This window comes from Chiloscyllium plagiosum, chromosome 2 (assembly GCF_004010195.1).
Source record: "Chiloscyllium plagiosum isolate BGI_BamShark_2017 chromosome 2, ASM401019v2, whole genome shotgun sequence".
Classification (NCBI taxonomy): Eukaryota; Metazoa; Chordata; class Chondrichthyes; order Orectolobiformes; family Hemiscylliidae; genus Chiloscyllium; species Chiloscyllium plagiosum.
In genome coordinates this window covers 62,932,341-62,947,187 of record NC_057711.1, presented here as the reverse complement: position 1 = coordinate 62,947,187, position 14,847 = coordinate 62,932,341, and positions in this window count along the sequence as shown.

Here is a 14,847-nt window from a genome sequence, read left to right as displayed (position 1 = left end):
GGAGAACTTAATAAGTACTTTGCGTCAGTTTTCACAGTGGGAGACATGAGTAATATCCCAAAAATTAAAGGGTGTCACGGGGCTGAGTTGAGTATGGTTGCCATTACGAAAGAGATAGTGCTAGAAAAGTTAAAAAGTCTTAAAATTGATAAATCTCCTGGCCCCGATGGGATACACCCTAGAGTTCTGAGAGAGGTGGCTGAGGAAATAGCAGAGGCATTGGTTGAGATCTTTCAAAAGTCACTGGAGTCAGGGAATGTCCCGGATGATTGGAAGATGGCTGTTGTAACCCCGTTGTTCAAGAAAGGATCAAGGCAAAAGATGGAAAATTATAGGCCAATCAGCTTAACCTCGGTTGTTGGTAAAATTCTAGAATCCATCATTAAGGATGAGGTTTCTAAATTCTTGGAAGAGCAGAGTCTGATTAGAACAAGTCAACATGGATTTAGTAAAGGGAGGTCATGCCTGACAAACCTGTTGGAATTTTTTGAAGATGTAACAAGTAGGTAAGACTAGGGAAACCCAGTGGATGTGGTCTATCTCGACTTTCAAAAGGCCTTTGATAAGGTGCCACACGGGAGGCTGCTGAGCAAGGTGATGGCCCATGGTGTTCGAGGTGAGCTGCTGGGATGGATTGTGGATTGGCTGTCTAACAGAAGGCAGAGAGTTGGGATAAAAGGTTCTTTTTCAGAATGGCAGCCGGTGACGAGCGGTGTCCCGCAGGGTTCGGTGCTGGGGCCACAGCTGTTCGCATTATATATTTAATGATTTGGATGAGGGAACCGGGGGCATTCTAGCGAATTTTGCCGATGATACGAAGTTAGGTGGACAGGCAGGTAGTGCTGAGGAAGTGGGGAGGCTACAGAAGGATCTAGACCGGTTGGGAGAGTGGTCCAGGAAATGGCTGATGGAATTTAACGTGAGCAAGTGCGAGGTCTTGCACTTTGGCAAAAATAATAAAAGCATAGACTACTTTCTAAATGGTGAGAACATTAATAAAGCCAAAGCACAAAGGGATCTGGGAGTGCTAGTCGTGGATTCTCTAAAGGTAAACATGCAGGTTGAGTCCGTGATTAAGAAAGCGAATGCAATGTTGTCTCTTATCTCAAGAGGGTTGGAATATAAAAGCAGAGATGTACTACTAAGACTTTATAAAGCTCTGGTTAGGCCCCATTTGGAGTACTGTGTCCAGTTTTGGTCCCCACACCTCAGGAAGGACATACTGGCACTGGAACGTGTCCAGCGGAGATTCACACGGATGATCCCTGTAATGACAGGTCTAACATATGAGGAACGGCTGAGGATAGTGGGATTGTATTCGTTGGAGTTTAGAAGATTAAGGGGAGACTTAATAGAGATGTACAAAATAATACATGGCTTGGAAAAGGTGGATGCTAGGAAATTGTTTCAGTTAAACGAGGAGACTAGGACCCGTGGATACAGCCTTAGAATTAGAGGGGGTCATGCGGAGACATTTCTTCAGCCAGAGAGTGGTGGGCCTGTGGAATTCATTGCCACGGAGTGCAGTGGAAGCCGGGACGCTAAATGTCTTCAAGGCCGAGATTGATAGATTCTTGTTGTCTAGAGGAATTAAGGGCTACGGGGAGAACGCTGGTAAGTGGAGCTGAAATGCGCATCAGCCATGATTGAATGGCGGAGTGGACTCGATGGGCCGAATGGCCTTACTTCCACTCCTATGTCTTATGGTCTTATGGTCTTATTAATGGTGGCACAGTACCTGAATGGTTAGCACTGTTGCCTCACAGCGCCAGGACCAGGTTTGATTCTAGCCTTGGGCGACTGCCTGTATGGAGTTTGCACATGCTTCCCGTGTCTGCATGGGTTTCCTCCAAGTATTCCAGTTACCTCCCACAGTCAAAAGATGTGCAGGTTAGGCAATTGGCCATGCTAAATTGTCCAGGATGTGCAGGTGAGGTAGATTAACCATGAGAAATACAGGATATAGGATGGGGGAGTGCGTCTGTGTGTGATTTTTTTCAGGGGGTTGGTGTGGACTCAATGGGCTGAATGGCCTGCTTCCATACTGTAGGGATTCTATGACTTCTTCTTGCTTATATTATTGATGCTGCATCCCTTGACTGGGTGCCAGCTTTAAGCTGGTGTTGGGAAAGGGAAAGACAAACATGTTGCAGAAATCGATATTCCACTCTTGGTAGTTTTCTTTAAGTGCCCTTACTTCATCCCTGACTGCAAAATCAAAACCAATGACATCTTTAGTCACAGCACAAAGCAAAGTGCATCACAGTAAATTATAATGAATGCCAGAGGTAGTTTAATTAATGTTGTTGACAAATAAGAACAAGAAAAATTAGTATACAAATCGATGTTGTTTGTATATACTTTCAATAGATTTGACTTCAGCTGAATTTTCTACTATTAAGTCATTTTGTGTAACATATCCAACATGATTTATACCCTTCTAGCTTCTTTCTAATTTAATTGTATAGTTTGGTTCATCAGTTGAGAACTATTTTGGAATCTGCACCAAATGAATCCAAAAAGATTCCATTACTCAAACTCTTCAACCTGATTAGGAAAGTTCGCTTTTAGACTTGACAGTTTGAAGCCTGGCAGTGTTGAATCGTTAATTGCTATGATGAATATGATTCAATCACCCAAGTATTTTCACTGTCCAATAATTATGTGAGCATTCAAAATATAAATGAAATTATCACAGCGTAAGATAGTTTGCAGAACATGCATCTGATCCTAATAAAAAGAAAATTACAATTACAGATTTTGTGTTAGAATGTCAACGACAGAAGACATCATAACAGAAAAAAAAATTACTGCCTTTCATAAACTAATATAAATTTACAAGAAGCAGAGCAAACAGAATTCAAGCAAAGTTCATTTAAAGGACAACTTTAATTAAAAATTGCTTCAAAATGATTCCATATTCAGCACTTGATACAAACGTTTTCCAATCTTAGCTGAGCTGGAATCCTAGTTTTGCCATTCAATCTGGTATCAATATTGGCCTAAATGTGCTGTCTCGATCAAAAACAGGCATTATACCCATAGCAGCCAATTAACCATCTGCAACCAGGACTGCCATCCAATTGTACCCAGTGACCAACCTCCCAAAGCTATGGCTGACCAACATTAGAAGTAGTCACTTCTATAACTGCAAAAGATGTTGTGGACATCTCCATATTGAGGTCAGTTAAGTGAGTTTTTTTTAATCCAGGCTGGGACTAGGCAGGAGGCTCCAGCGTTCAGACATGTTTTGAGAAAGGGTCACCAGAAACGTTAACTCTGATTTCTCTTCACAGATGCTGCTAGATCTGCTGAGCTTTTCCAGCAAATTCTGTTTTTGAGACAATCAAGGTTGATGCTTAAAGATAGCACGGGGGAAATGCTTCATTGTCAGGGGCAGTTTTATCTGGTGAAAATTTAAATATTAGCCTGAAAACTGTGTCAAGATGATATAAAACATTCCTTGACAATTTTGGGGAAGGTCAGAAGTCACATGACACCAGGTTATTATCCAACAGGTGTATTTGAAATCACAAGCTTTCGAAGCGCTGCTCCTTTGTCAGGTCAAGTCACTTGTCCACCACAGTCCAATACTGGCAGCTCCACAATATTGGGGAAATTAAAAATCACACAAGACCAGGTTATAGCCCAACAGGTTTATTTGGAAGCACTAGCTTTCGGAACACTGCTCCTTATACTCCACAACCACCTGATGAAGGAGCAATGCTCCAAAAGCTAGTACTTCCAAATAAACACTGGTTAGCACTGCTACCTCACAGCGCCAGACACCTGGGTTCAATTCCCGCCTCAGGCGACTCTCAGTGTGGAGTTTGCACATTCTCTCCATGTCTGTGTGGGTTTCTTCCAGGTGCTCTGGTTTCCTCCCACAATCCAAAAATGTGCAGGTTAGGTGAATTGGCCATGCTAAATTGCCAATAGTGTTAGGTGATGGGGTAAATGTAGGGGAATGGGTCTGGGTGGGTTGCGCTTCGGCGGGTCGGTGTGGACTTGTTGGGCCGAAGGCCTGTTTCCACACTGTAAGTAATCTAATCTAATCTGTTCGGCTATAACCTGACTTTGTGTGATTTTTAACTTTGTACATACCAGTCCAACACCGGCACCTCCAAATCAATATTGGGGAAGGTGACTTATTTTCCTGACCAAAATCTATCTGAACCAACAGTTTCAAAGTAAGTTACAGCTTAATTATCTCTATGCCTTTTGTGGGACCTTGACGTGTGCAAATTGACAGTGGTTTTCTTCACTGAGCAACAGTTGCATCATTTGTGTTACATTTAGATAATAAAATAATATATATCACATCTTCCACCCACTGTTTAATGATCTTCACTGTGCTGCAGCGATTATGAGAAAGACACACTTTGCAACAGTTAAATTATACATCTACCAGTGTTCTTATCTAACTTAAAATGATGTCACATATTCAAATGACCTGGATGATTGACATAAATTATTTTAAATCCTTTATTACTCTTGTGATAAACCTTATTTTTACAGACAAAGAATTATCTGATCTCCCTTATTCATTATATTACATCACATAAATTAATTTGCAGAAAACGTTAAATGCACCATTTGCACCACAGTGTGTTGCCAGTTTGTTTTTACCTTAATTTTATGAAGATATGCAGAAGATAATGAATGCAGTAACTTCTATTACTGCAACTGATAGCAGAAGGGTGGAAGGAAAAATTAAGAATGAAAGAGATCGATGAGCTATGCACCAAACTGAGACTGATTTGAAATAGACTATTTAGAGCATTCACTTAATTAAGTAAATTGTTCAATTCTGATTAGTTAATTGACTTTGTACGCAATCTTTAGAAAGTTCCTGGAGCAACAGTAAATGAGAATTGCAGCTGCAGTTTGGAGAAATGTGCCCTTGACTCAAATACTTAATAATAATGTTTTAACTGGATGAAATTATCCAGTTTATCTTTACTTTCTGTAATATCTTCAGATTTATAATATCAGGTAATGAAATAGGAAGAGTATGAAATCATACTATGAAAGCTACACATATTCACAAACCAACCCCTGCTCTTTGCAGACAGAAAGAACATGTACACATAATGCACCTGTTTCAAAGAACAAAGGATAAAGAAAATTTACAGCCCAGGAACAGGCCCTTCGGCTCTTCAAGTCTGAGCCGATCCAAATGTACTGTCTAAACCTGTCGGTCAATTCCTAAGCATTTGTATCCCTCTGCTCCCCACCTACTCTTGCATCTGTCCAGACGCATCTTAAATGAATCTATCGTGCCTGCCTCTACCACCTCTGCTGGCAACGCATTCCAAATGCCCACCACCCTCTGTGTGAAGTACTTGCCACGTGTATCCCCCTTAAACTTTCCATCTCTCACCTTGAAAGCATGACCTCTCGTTACTGAATCCTTCACCCTGGGAAAAAGTTTGTCTCTATCCACCCTGTCTATACCCTTCATGATTTTGTAAACCTCAATCAGGTTCCCCCTCAATCTCCTTTTTTCTAGTGAAAATAAACCTAACCTACTTCAACCTTTCTTCATAGCTAACACCTTCCATACCAGGCAACATCCTCGTAAACCTTCTCTGCACCCTCTCCAAAGCGTCCACATCCTTTTGGTAATGGGGCGACCAGAACTGCACACAGTATTCTAAATGTGGCCGAACCAATGTCTTGTACAATGTTAACATGACTTGCCAGCTCTTATACTCAATACCCTTCCAATGAAGGCAAGCATACTATATGCCTTCTTGACCACTCTATCCACCTGTGCAGCAACCTTCAGGGTACAATGGACCTGCACTCCCAGATCTCTCTGCCCATCAACTTTTCCCAAGGCTCTTCCGTTCATTGTATAATTCGCTCTAGAATTAGACTTGCCTAAATGCATCACCTCGCATTTGTCTGGATTGAAAGCCATCTGCCACTTTTCCGCCAACTCTCCAGTCTATCTATATCCTCCTGTATTCTCTGACATTCCCTTATGCTTTCTGCTACTCCACTAATCTTTGTGTCATCTGCCAACTTGCTGATCATACCAACAGTGCCCTCTTCTAGATCATTTATGTGTATTACAAACAACAGTGGCCCCAATACTGACCCCTGTGGAACACCACTGGTCACCTTTCTCCATTTCGAGAAACTCCCTTCAACTACTGCTTTCTATCTCCTGTTGCTCAACCATGATTTGGAGATGCCGGTGATGGACTGGGGTGTACAAAGTTAAAAATCACACAACACCAGGTTATAGTCCAACAGGTTTATTTGGAAGCACACTAGCTTTCAGAGCATTGCTCCTTCTTCAGGAGCTCCTTCATCTATCACCTGATTAAGGAGCGATGCTCCGAAAGCTAGTGTGCTTCCAAATAAATCTGTTGGACTACAACCTGGTGTTGTGTGATTTTTAATGTTGCTCAACCAGTTCTTTATCCACCTAGCTAGAACACCCTGCACACCATGTGACTTCACTTTCTCCATTAGTCTACAATGGGTAACCTTATCAAATGCCTTACTAAAGTCCATGTATATGACATCAACTGCCCTTCCTTCATCTAACAACTTGGTCACTTCCTCGAAGAACTCTATTAAGTTGATAAGGCACGATCTCTCCTGCACAAAACCATGTTGCCTATCACTGATAAGCTCATTCTTTTATAAATATAAATAGAACCTATCTCTTAGTACCCTCTCCAGGAACTTCCCCACCACCAATGTCAGGTTCACTGGTCTGTAGTTACCTGGAATATCCCTACTATCCCTACAGGGGGACAACATAAGCTAACCTCCAGTCCTCTGGCACCTCACCTCTATTTAAGGATGCCACAAAGATATCTGTCAGGGCCCCAGCTATTTCCTCTCTCGTGTCCCTCAGCAACCTGGGATAGATCCCATCCGGTCCTGGGGATTTGTCCACATTAATAACCTCTAGCATACCCAACACATCTTCCCTACTTATGCCAACGTGATCCAGACTAATCAAATTTCTATCTCTAATCTCAAGATCCATCATGTTCCTCTCCTCAGTGAACAGATGCAAAGTAATCATTCAGAGTCTCACTCATTCTCTCAGGTTCAGCACACAGCCTTCCTTCATTATCTTTTAGTGGACCAATCCTTTCTCTAGTTACCTGCTTGCTTCTTAAATAAGAATAAAATGCTTCAGGATATTCCTTAATTCTGCTTGCTAAAGCTATTTCACGACCCCTTTTAGCCCACTTGATTCCTTGTTTAAGACTTGTCCTACCCTTCCGATATTCCTCCAGGGCCCGTTCTGTTCTTAGCTGCCAAGACCTTATGTAGGCTTCCCTTTTCCTCTTGGCTAGTCATACAATTTCTCCTGTCATCCACGGTTCACGAATCTTGCCCTTCCTATCCTTTGCCTTCAACAGGACATGCCTATCCTGCACTACCTTTAACCTATCTTTGAAAGTTTCAATTCAACAAAAAGGCAATAGTTGTTTTCTGGTTAATTTCTCCAGGCAACACCTTGACTAAGTCAACTTGCCTGGTTTAAACAAAGCTTGACATTTAACTGTCAGTCATCATTAACTGGTGTATTATCCATGGCAACATCCATACTCCATTTGTCAACCAGTCAACACACTTCTCTCAAATATGTTTCCCTTTGCAATGGTATTTCTTGTGAATTGTCCTGATAAGACAAAAAGTTTTGATAAAATGTGTCTGTTTTCAATACTCAAGTTCTGAGCATCCAAATGACTACTCATATGAATTTACCAACTATTGAATTAGTTCTTCTAAACACAATATAAATGGGCAGTAGTTTTCCTAAAGCTGTACAAAACCATGTTAGACCTATAAAATACCTTGTATAGTCTGGATAGTACTGCATCTAAGAAGGGATATATTGGAAAGAGTGCAGCACAGAATCACCAGAATTTTTCCAAGACCCCATGGTTTAGGTTATGAGGAGAAATTATATAAGCAATGCATGTATTCCTTTGAAGATCAGATTAGGCTTCTTAGGACTTTGAAGGGAATTGAAGTGGGGAGAGAGTAAGCTTTTCTGCTAATGTGACAAGAAGATCTAAACCATGCCGTTCTAGAGAGAAGTAAGGAAACATGTCTTCATGCAAAGGTCAACAGAGTGGTGCCCTATAAATGTTGATAGCGCGGCATTTAGAAATGTTGATACCATTGAATGTTTAGGGGGAAATGGTTAGATTCCATCTTGTTGTAAATGATCACTACCCAGACCTTGTCTAGACTAAATGTAACTTCCCACTTATCATGCAAACCTGAATGCAGTCCAGATGCATACAGACTGTTTCAGTATCTGAGGTTTTGTGAACACTGAATTCATCAGGAAATGCTATTTGAGCTATGTTGGAAGGAATGTCATTGATAAAGCATTTGTAAATGGTTGGATCTAGAACACTACCCCAAGAAATTCCTGGAGTGATGTTTTGGAGCTGTATAATGGGCCTCCAAAAAAACCCACAAGCACTTTGTAGTGATTGTCATGAGATTGCCCAGGTGGTCTGCATAGAATATGAGTTCCTTGATTGGAGCTGTTAACCTGGTCCAGTCAGGGAGCCCTGACTGACATGAAAAAGGTTGAGTATCAGGGATATTGGATCTGGTGCCTGACTCTCAATGAGGCAGTACTATAGTTGAGGATTGTTCATTTGTCAGTAAAGGATGACTTGGCCACAGGATACCGGCCTCCATAGTGTAATTTCATACCTAGCCACCTCAGAACAGAGATGTTTAAAGTGGAGCATGTGAAAAGCAAAATGAAGTGAATTTCTATCATGAATGACTTTATTAAAGTAAATATGGGCACAGTCTTTCAAATGCAGAAGGGTCAACAGAGAACTCAAATAACAAAATATGAAAAAGAACAGAAGCAACCTGAACAATGAACCAAAATGCAGTGAGTTATAGACTGGGGTGTACTGTCCGAAAAGATAGTAAAAGTAGAATGGGCAGTTCCCTAAACATGAAATATAAAGATCTAACCAGGCTATCAAATGGAGTTAAGAAACAGAAAGAGAAATTATGCTTTTTCTTAATCTATTTTAGAGGCCACCAAACTTCCAATTCAAACTGGCAGTTTTTCAAAGAGATGTGTAAGAAAGACAGGACATAATAATAACAAGCTTGCCTCTAAGTCAGAAGGTTGTGTATTCAACTCCAATCCCAGCAACCTGCGTTTAAGCTGATTCTTTGCAACACTGAAGTATTCCTTTGTATGAGATATTAAACCAAGATCCTATCTATCCTCTCAGGTGGATGTAGAGATCTAAGGAAATTTGAGAAAGAGCAATGGAGTATTCTCACTGTCCTATTCAATATTGATTCGTTGTTAACTATAATTTAAACTGATTATTTGATCTTGATTCTCAATACTGTTATGGGAATCTGCTGTGAGCAAACTGGTTGTCACTCTTCCATATTCTAACAGTAGCTTTACTTCAGGTAAGGTATTTATTGGCCGTAGGATGTTCTACTAGAGTAAAAGTGCTGTCTAAGTGCATTTATTTTTTATTTCACTTAACTCCCCCACTCAAGATGAGAGTGATGGATAACCAGCACAACTGAAAACCACTTATTCCTAAGTCAGTTTTGGACAAACTCTTAAAAATCCATCATTCATCATAAAATTAGAAAGGATTTGGAAATACTTAGGTTGATCAAGCGTAAGAGGTGTAGATTTGCTAAAGTTTTATCATGTCTGACTGTATATTACCCAAGTTTAATTCTCTTTTTCCTGAAAAGACAATTCCCTGTCTACCCATATATATTGGCAGATAAGTTAAACTTTGACATTTTAAAATAAATCATTCCAAAACTGGCAGTTGACTAATGCATCGAATATAAAAGTAAACTTTTGACATGGGTCTGGGCGAATGCCATTTTGAAATGTCATCACAATCCAATGCAAATTGGCATTTCTCAAACTCCCACACAGTCCCAACACATCCCGCCAAGTTATAAGATGCGAGAAAGTAAAACATGCATTTATGGAGTGAAAAACTGAGGCTTACCGCAACTGTGAATATAGCATGACATGGATAAAAAGAGAGTTGAGTTATATACTGAGTATACGTGAAAACAATTTTTAGAGCTGGTAAAATTGGGCTATCTTATACACCACATCAGCTTATAATGCCACAATTTATGATATTCTGCACTGTGGCTTTTTGTCTCTTTTTCCAGAAAATATAATCTTGCCTTATTTTAGATTCTGATTCCGGAACATGGATGGCTCAAATACTGCTTGCTTCCCTAAGGCTGATTTTACATCCACGTGGGCCACACTTCTTGTTGTTGACATCAACATATACAAGAGATATATACAAATGGATGTCAGCTTAAGGCCCAGTGAAGTTTGAAACTTGAATACTGGAATTTCAGATAAGGAAGTTGCATAATGTGTAAAGAAATGTCAAAGCAAGGTGAATTTCAGTTTAGCGAGTTCAAGATTTCCAGCTGAAAATAGGGCATTTAAGCTGCAGGAAAGGAAAAATAAACCATGAAATAGTAAAAAAAAACTAAAAGAAATTGAGTATCAGAAATGCAAAAAAACTAACAGAAGATTCAGTATTGTAAAGAGTAGAATATCAAACACATTAAGAGGAACAATGAAGTAAAAGGAATTACAGGATCATTCAATACAGAAGAGGTCATTTGGATGATTGACTCTGCATTGACATAATAAAATTTCTAAATTTATACTAGTCCCACTTTCCTGAACTTGGGCCCTAGCCTTTAGATTTGTGGCATTTCAAGTGCTCATCCAAGTACTTTTTAAAAGTTAAGGTTTCCTACTCTAACTACCCTCGTTGGCAGAGCATTCCAAATTTCCACTATTTTCAGGGTGAAAAATAATCTCCTCAAATGCCTCCTAACTCTCTAGCCCCTTATCTTAATATTATGCCCTCTTGTTATTGACCCTTAAACTGAGGGAATTGCTGTTTCCTATCCATCTTGTCCATGTCCCTCATAATCATAAATACCTCAGTCAGGTCTCCTCTCAGCCTTCTAAGGAAACCAACCCAAGGCTCTCCAGCCTCTCTTCATATTCAAAATGCTCCATCCCAGGCAACACCATGGTGAATCTCCTCTGCACCCACTCCAATACAATCACATCCTTTCTATAGTGTGGCAACCAGAACAGCATGCAGTACTACAGCTATAGCCTGACCAAAGTTTTGAACAGTTCCAATATAACCTCTCTGCTCATATAATCTATTCCATGACTCTTAAAGTTAAGTGTCCCATATGCCTTCTTAAACATCCTATTAACCTATTCTGACACCTTCAGGGGTCTTTGGTCAAACACCCCAAGATCTCTTTGTTCCTTTGAGCTTCCTAGTTTCCTGCCATTCCGTGAGTACTCTGTCGTGTTGATACTTCTTCCAAAGTGCATCACCTCACATTTATCAGAGTTAAGATCCCTCCTCCACTGATCTACCCATCTAACCAATCTGTCTATATCCTCCTGTAACCTGAAACCTTCTTTCTCACTGTCAACCACCTGGTCAATTTTTGTGTTATCCGCAAACGTAATTATCACACCCCACATTTTCTTCTTTCTAATTCACACATATCACAAACAATAAGGAACTGATCCTTATGGTACACTACTGGACTCGGGCCTTCAATCAGATGAATGGCCTTTTATCACTACCCTTTATTTCCTACCACGAAAACAATTTTGGATCCAACTTCACAAGTTACCCTGATCTCACTGAACTATAAAAACCGAAGAACTACAGATGCTAGAAATCAGTAAAAAAAAAAATCGGAAACTGCTGGGAAGGGCCACTGGACCTGAAATATTGACTCTATTTTCTCGCCACAGATGCCGCCAGACCTGCTGAGTTTTTTCCAGCAATTTTTGATTTTGACCCTGGATCCTATGTGCCTTTCCCTTCTTTATCCATTTCCCATGTGAGACCTTGTCAAAAGCTTTGCTGAGATCCATAAAAATGACATTAACTGCATTAGTTTAATCTACATATCTGGTCACCTTGAAAGATTCTAACAAATTTATTAGGCATGACCTCCCTCTGACCAAGTCAAGCCAACTATCCCTGACTATACCTTGTCTCTCCAAGTGGAGATTAATTATTTCCTTCTGAATTTTCTACAAGTGTCCCTATCACTGATGTGAGACTCACTGGTCTGTAATTCTGATTTATCTCTACCATCCTCCTTGAAAAGTGAAACCACGTTAGCTGTCCTGCAGGTCTTTGGTATCTCTCCTATGGCCAGTGTCCCTGTAATCTCCGCTCTCATCTCCCACAGCAGCCTGAGATACAACTCATCTAGAACTGGAGAATAGCTAACTTTTAAACTTGCCAAACACCTCCAATACATCCTCATTTACTGTATCAATGGCTCAAGAATTTCACAGTGCCTCTTCCTGAATTCTATACCTACATCTTCCTTCTCCCAAGTGAAAACAGAAATGAAGTATTCATTTAATATCCTACCAATATCCTCTGGCTCTATGCACAGGTTGCCTCCTTAGTTCTAATAGGTCCTACTCTTTGAGGAGAAAGTGAGGACTGCAGATGCTGGAGGTCAGAGCTGAAAATGTGTTGCTGGAAAAGCGCAGCAGGTCAGGCAGCATCCAAGGAGCAGGAGAATCGACATTTCGGGCATAAGCCCTTCGGCTTATGCCCGAAACGTCGATTCTCCTGCTCCTTGGATGCTGCCTGACCTGCTGCGTTTTTCCAGCAACACATTTTCAGCTAGGCCCTACTCTTTCCCTGGTTATCCTCTTCCAGATTGTATGATTGAAGGAAGAAGTTGAATTATGAACGAAGCATTGCAATAGGTAATTTATAGTTTATGACTGCTCTAGAAGGCACCTTCAAACCAACGTATAAAGAATGTATTAATTACTGTTGAAAATTATTCAACATCTGCCTGCAGGTATTTCACAGCCCCCTCCACCTTGGAAATTGGAGCTTTTGCAATTCATTACCACAACATCTAAAAGATGAATGAGAAGAATAAGCTGTCTTGGATCTCATTTGTCTGTAATCAACCATCTGTTTCTTAATAAAATGTGTTTTAATAATTCTTGCTTTTCTTTCCCACAGTTATAGGTCAGCCAAGTAACTATATGTTACTCTGAGGCATATTCACAGAATTGTTATAGTCATAGAGACATAGAGATGTACAGCACGGAAACAGACCCTTCGGTCCAACCCATCCATGCCGACCAGATATCCGAACCCAATCTAGTCCCACCTGCCAGCACCTGGCCCATATCCCCCCCAAACCCTTCCTATTCATATATCCATCCAAATGCCTCTTAAATGTTGCAATTGTACCAGCTTCCACCACATCCTCTGGTAGCTCATTCCATACACATACCACCCTCTGTGTGAAAATGTTGCCCCTTAGGTCTCTTTTATATCTTTCCCCTCTCACCCTAAACCTATGCCCTCTAGTTCTGGTCTCAAGACTTTGTGACCGTTCAGCCCATCATTTGTGTACTGGCTCTCCAAATGAGAAATTCACCTAGTACCATTACCCTGCCTGCTCTCTGTACATTTTTACATTTCAGATAACACCTGGCTACTTCTTGAATGTCTCAATTCATACTGCCTCCACCTCACACACATACGCAGTGCATTTATGTCTCCATTTCTTGTTTTGCCAATTATTTGTGATGTCTGGTTCTCGATCCTTCCACCAAGAAGAAGGGTTTCTCCCAATCAACTCTGTCTGGACTGCTCATGATTTTGAATATCTCTATCAAATTTCCTCTCAATCTTCCTTTGTCCAAGGAAAACTATCCCTATTCTGATACAAATACAATGGGCCAAATGACCTCTTTCTGCCCTATAACGGTGCTGTGATTCTCCAATCCACCTGCATAAGTGAAGTTCCTCATTCCTAGAACTCTTGAATACTTTCTATAATTTTTCTCAGACTTTGGCATCTCTCTTGTAGTTTGCCAACCATGACTGGATGCAATATTTCTGTTGAGACTGAACTTGTATTTTATGAAGGTTTAACGTCAGCTCTTGGATTTTATAGTCTTTGCCATTATTAAGCAAACCTAGGATACTGTATGACATCATTCATTTCTCTCTCAACCTGTCTTGCTACAATTTATACACACATTCACCCTCTGCCCATGTAGCCCTTTTAAAATTGTATTCCTACCTTTGTATTTCTCAATGTGTTTTTCGTACTGAAATTAACCACATGACACTTTTCTGCTTCTCTCATTTTCTTTTTCACTTCCCTTATCCACGTAACTTAATCTCTTTTGTCATCCAGCTCTGGATTTTTTTGTCCTTTGTGTGAATATATCTTGAATGTGCTCAAACTATCTCTACTCTGAAGGGAGCCCAATTTTTTGGGATCAATTTTCTTACTAAACCACAATTCAAACTTTGATCCCAGGATTCAATTTTGTTCCCTCTGAAGTTGGCTTCCACCAATTAATTATTTTCAAACTGAAATTTTCTTTGTCCATTTCAATAGCCAACCTGCACCTTATGATACAATTGTCATTGTCCCCTACATACTATCCTGTGAAAAGTTGACTGAGTTCTCAAGAACTAGAACTAATGGTGCCTCATTTGCTACAATATCAGAGATTATTTTTCTGATACATGGGTTCAGTGCAAATCCAATGCTTTTTAATCATACGTTCCAGAGCTGAAAATGTGTTGCTGGAAAAGCACAGCAGGTCAGGCAGCATCCAAGGAGCAGGAGAATTGAAGTTTCGGGCATAAGCCCTTCTTCAGGAATGAGAAAATAAGATAAAAGGTAGGGAGGAGGGACTTGGGGGAGGGGCGTTGGAAATGCGATAGGTGGAAGGAGGTTAAGATGAGGGTGATAGGC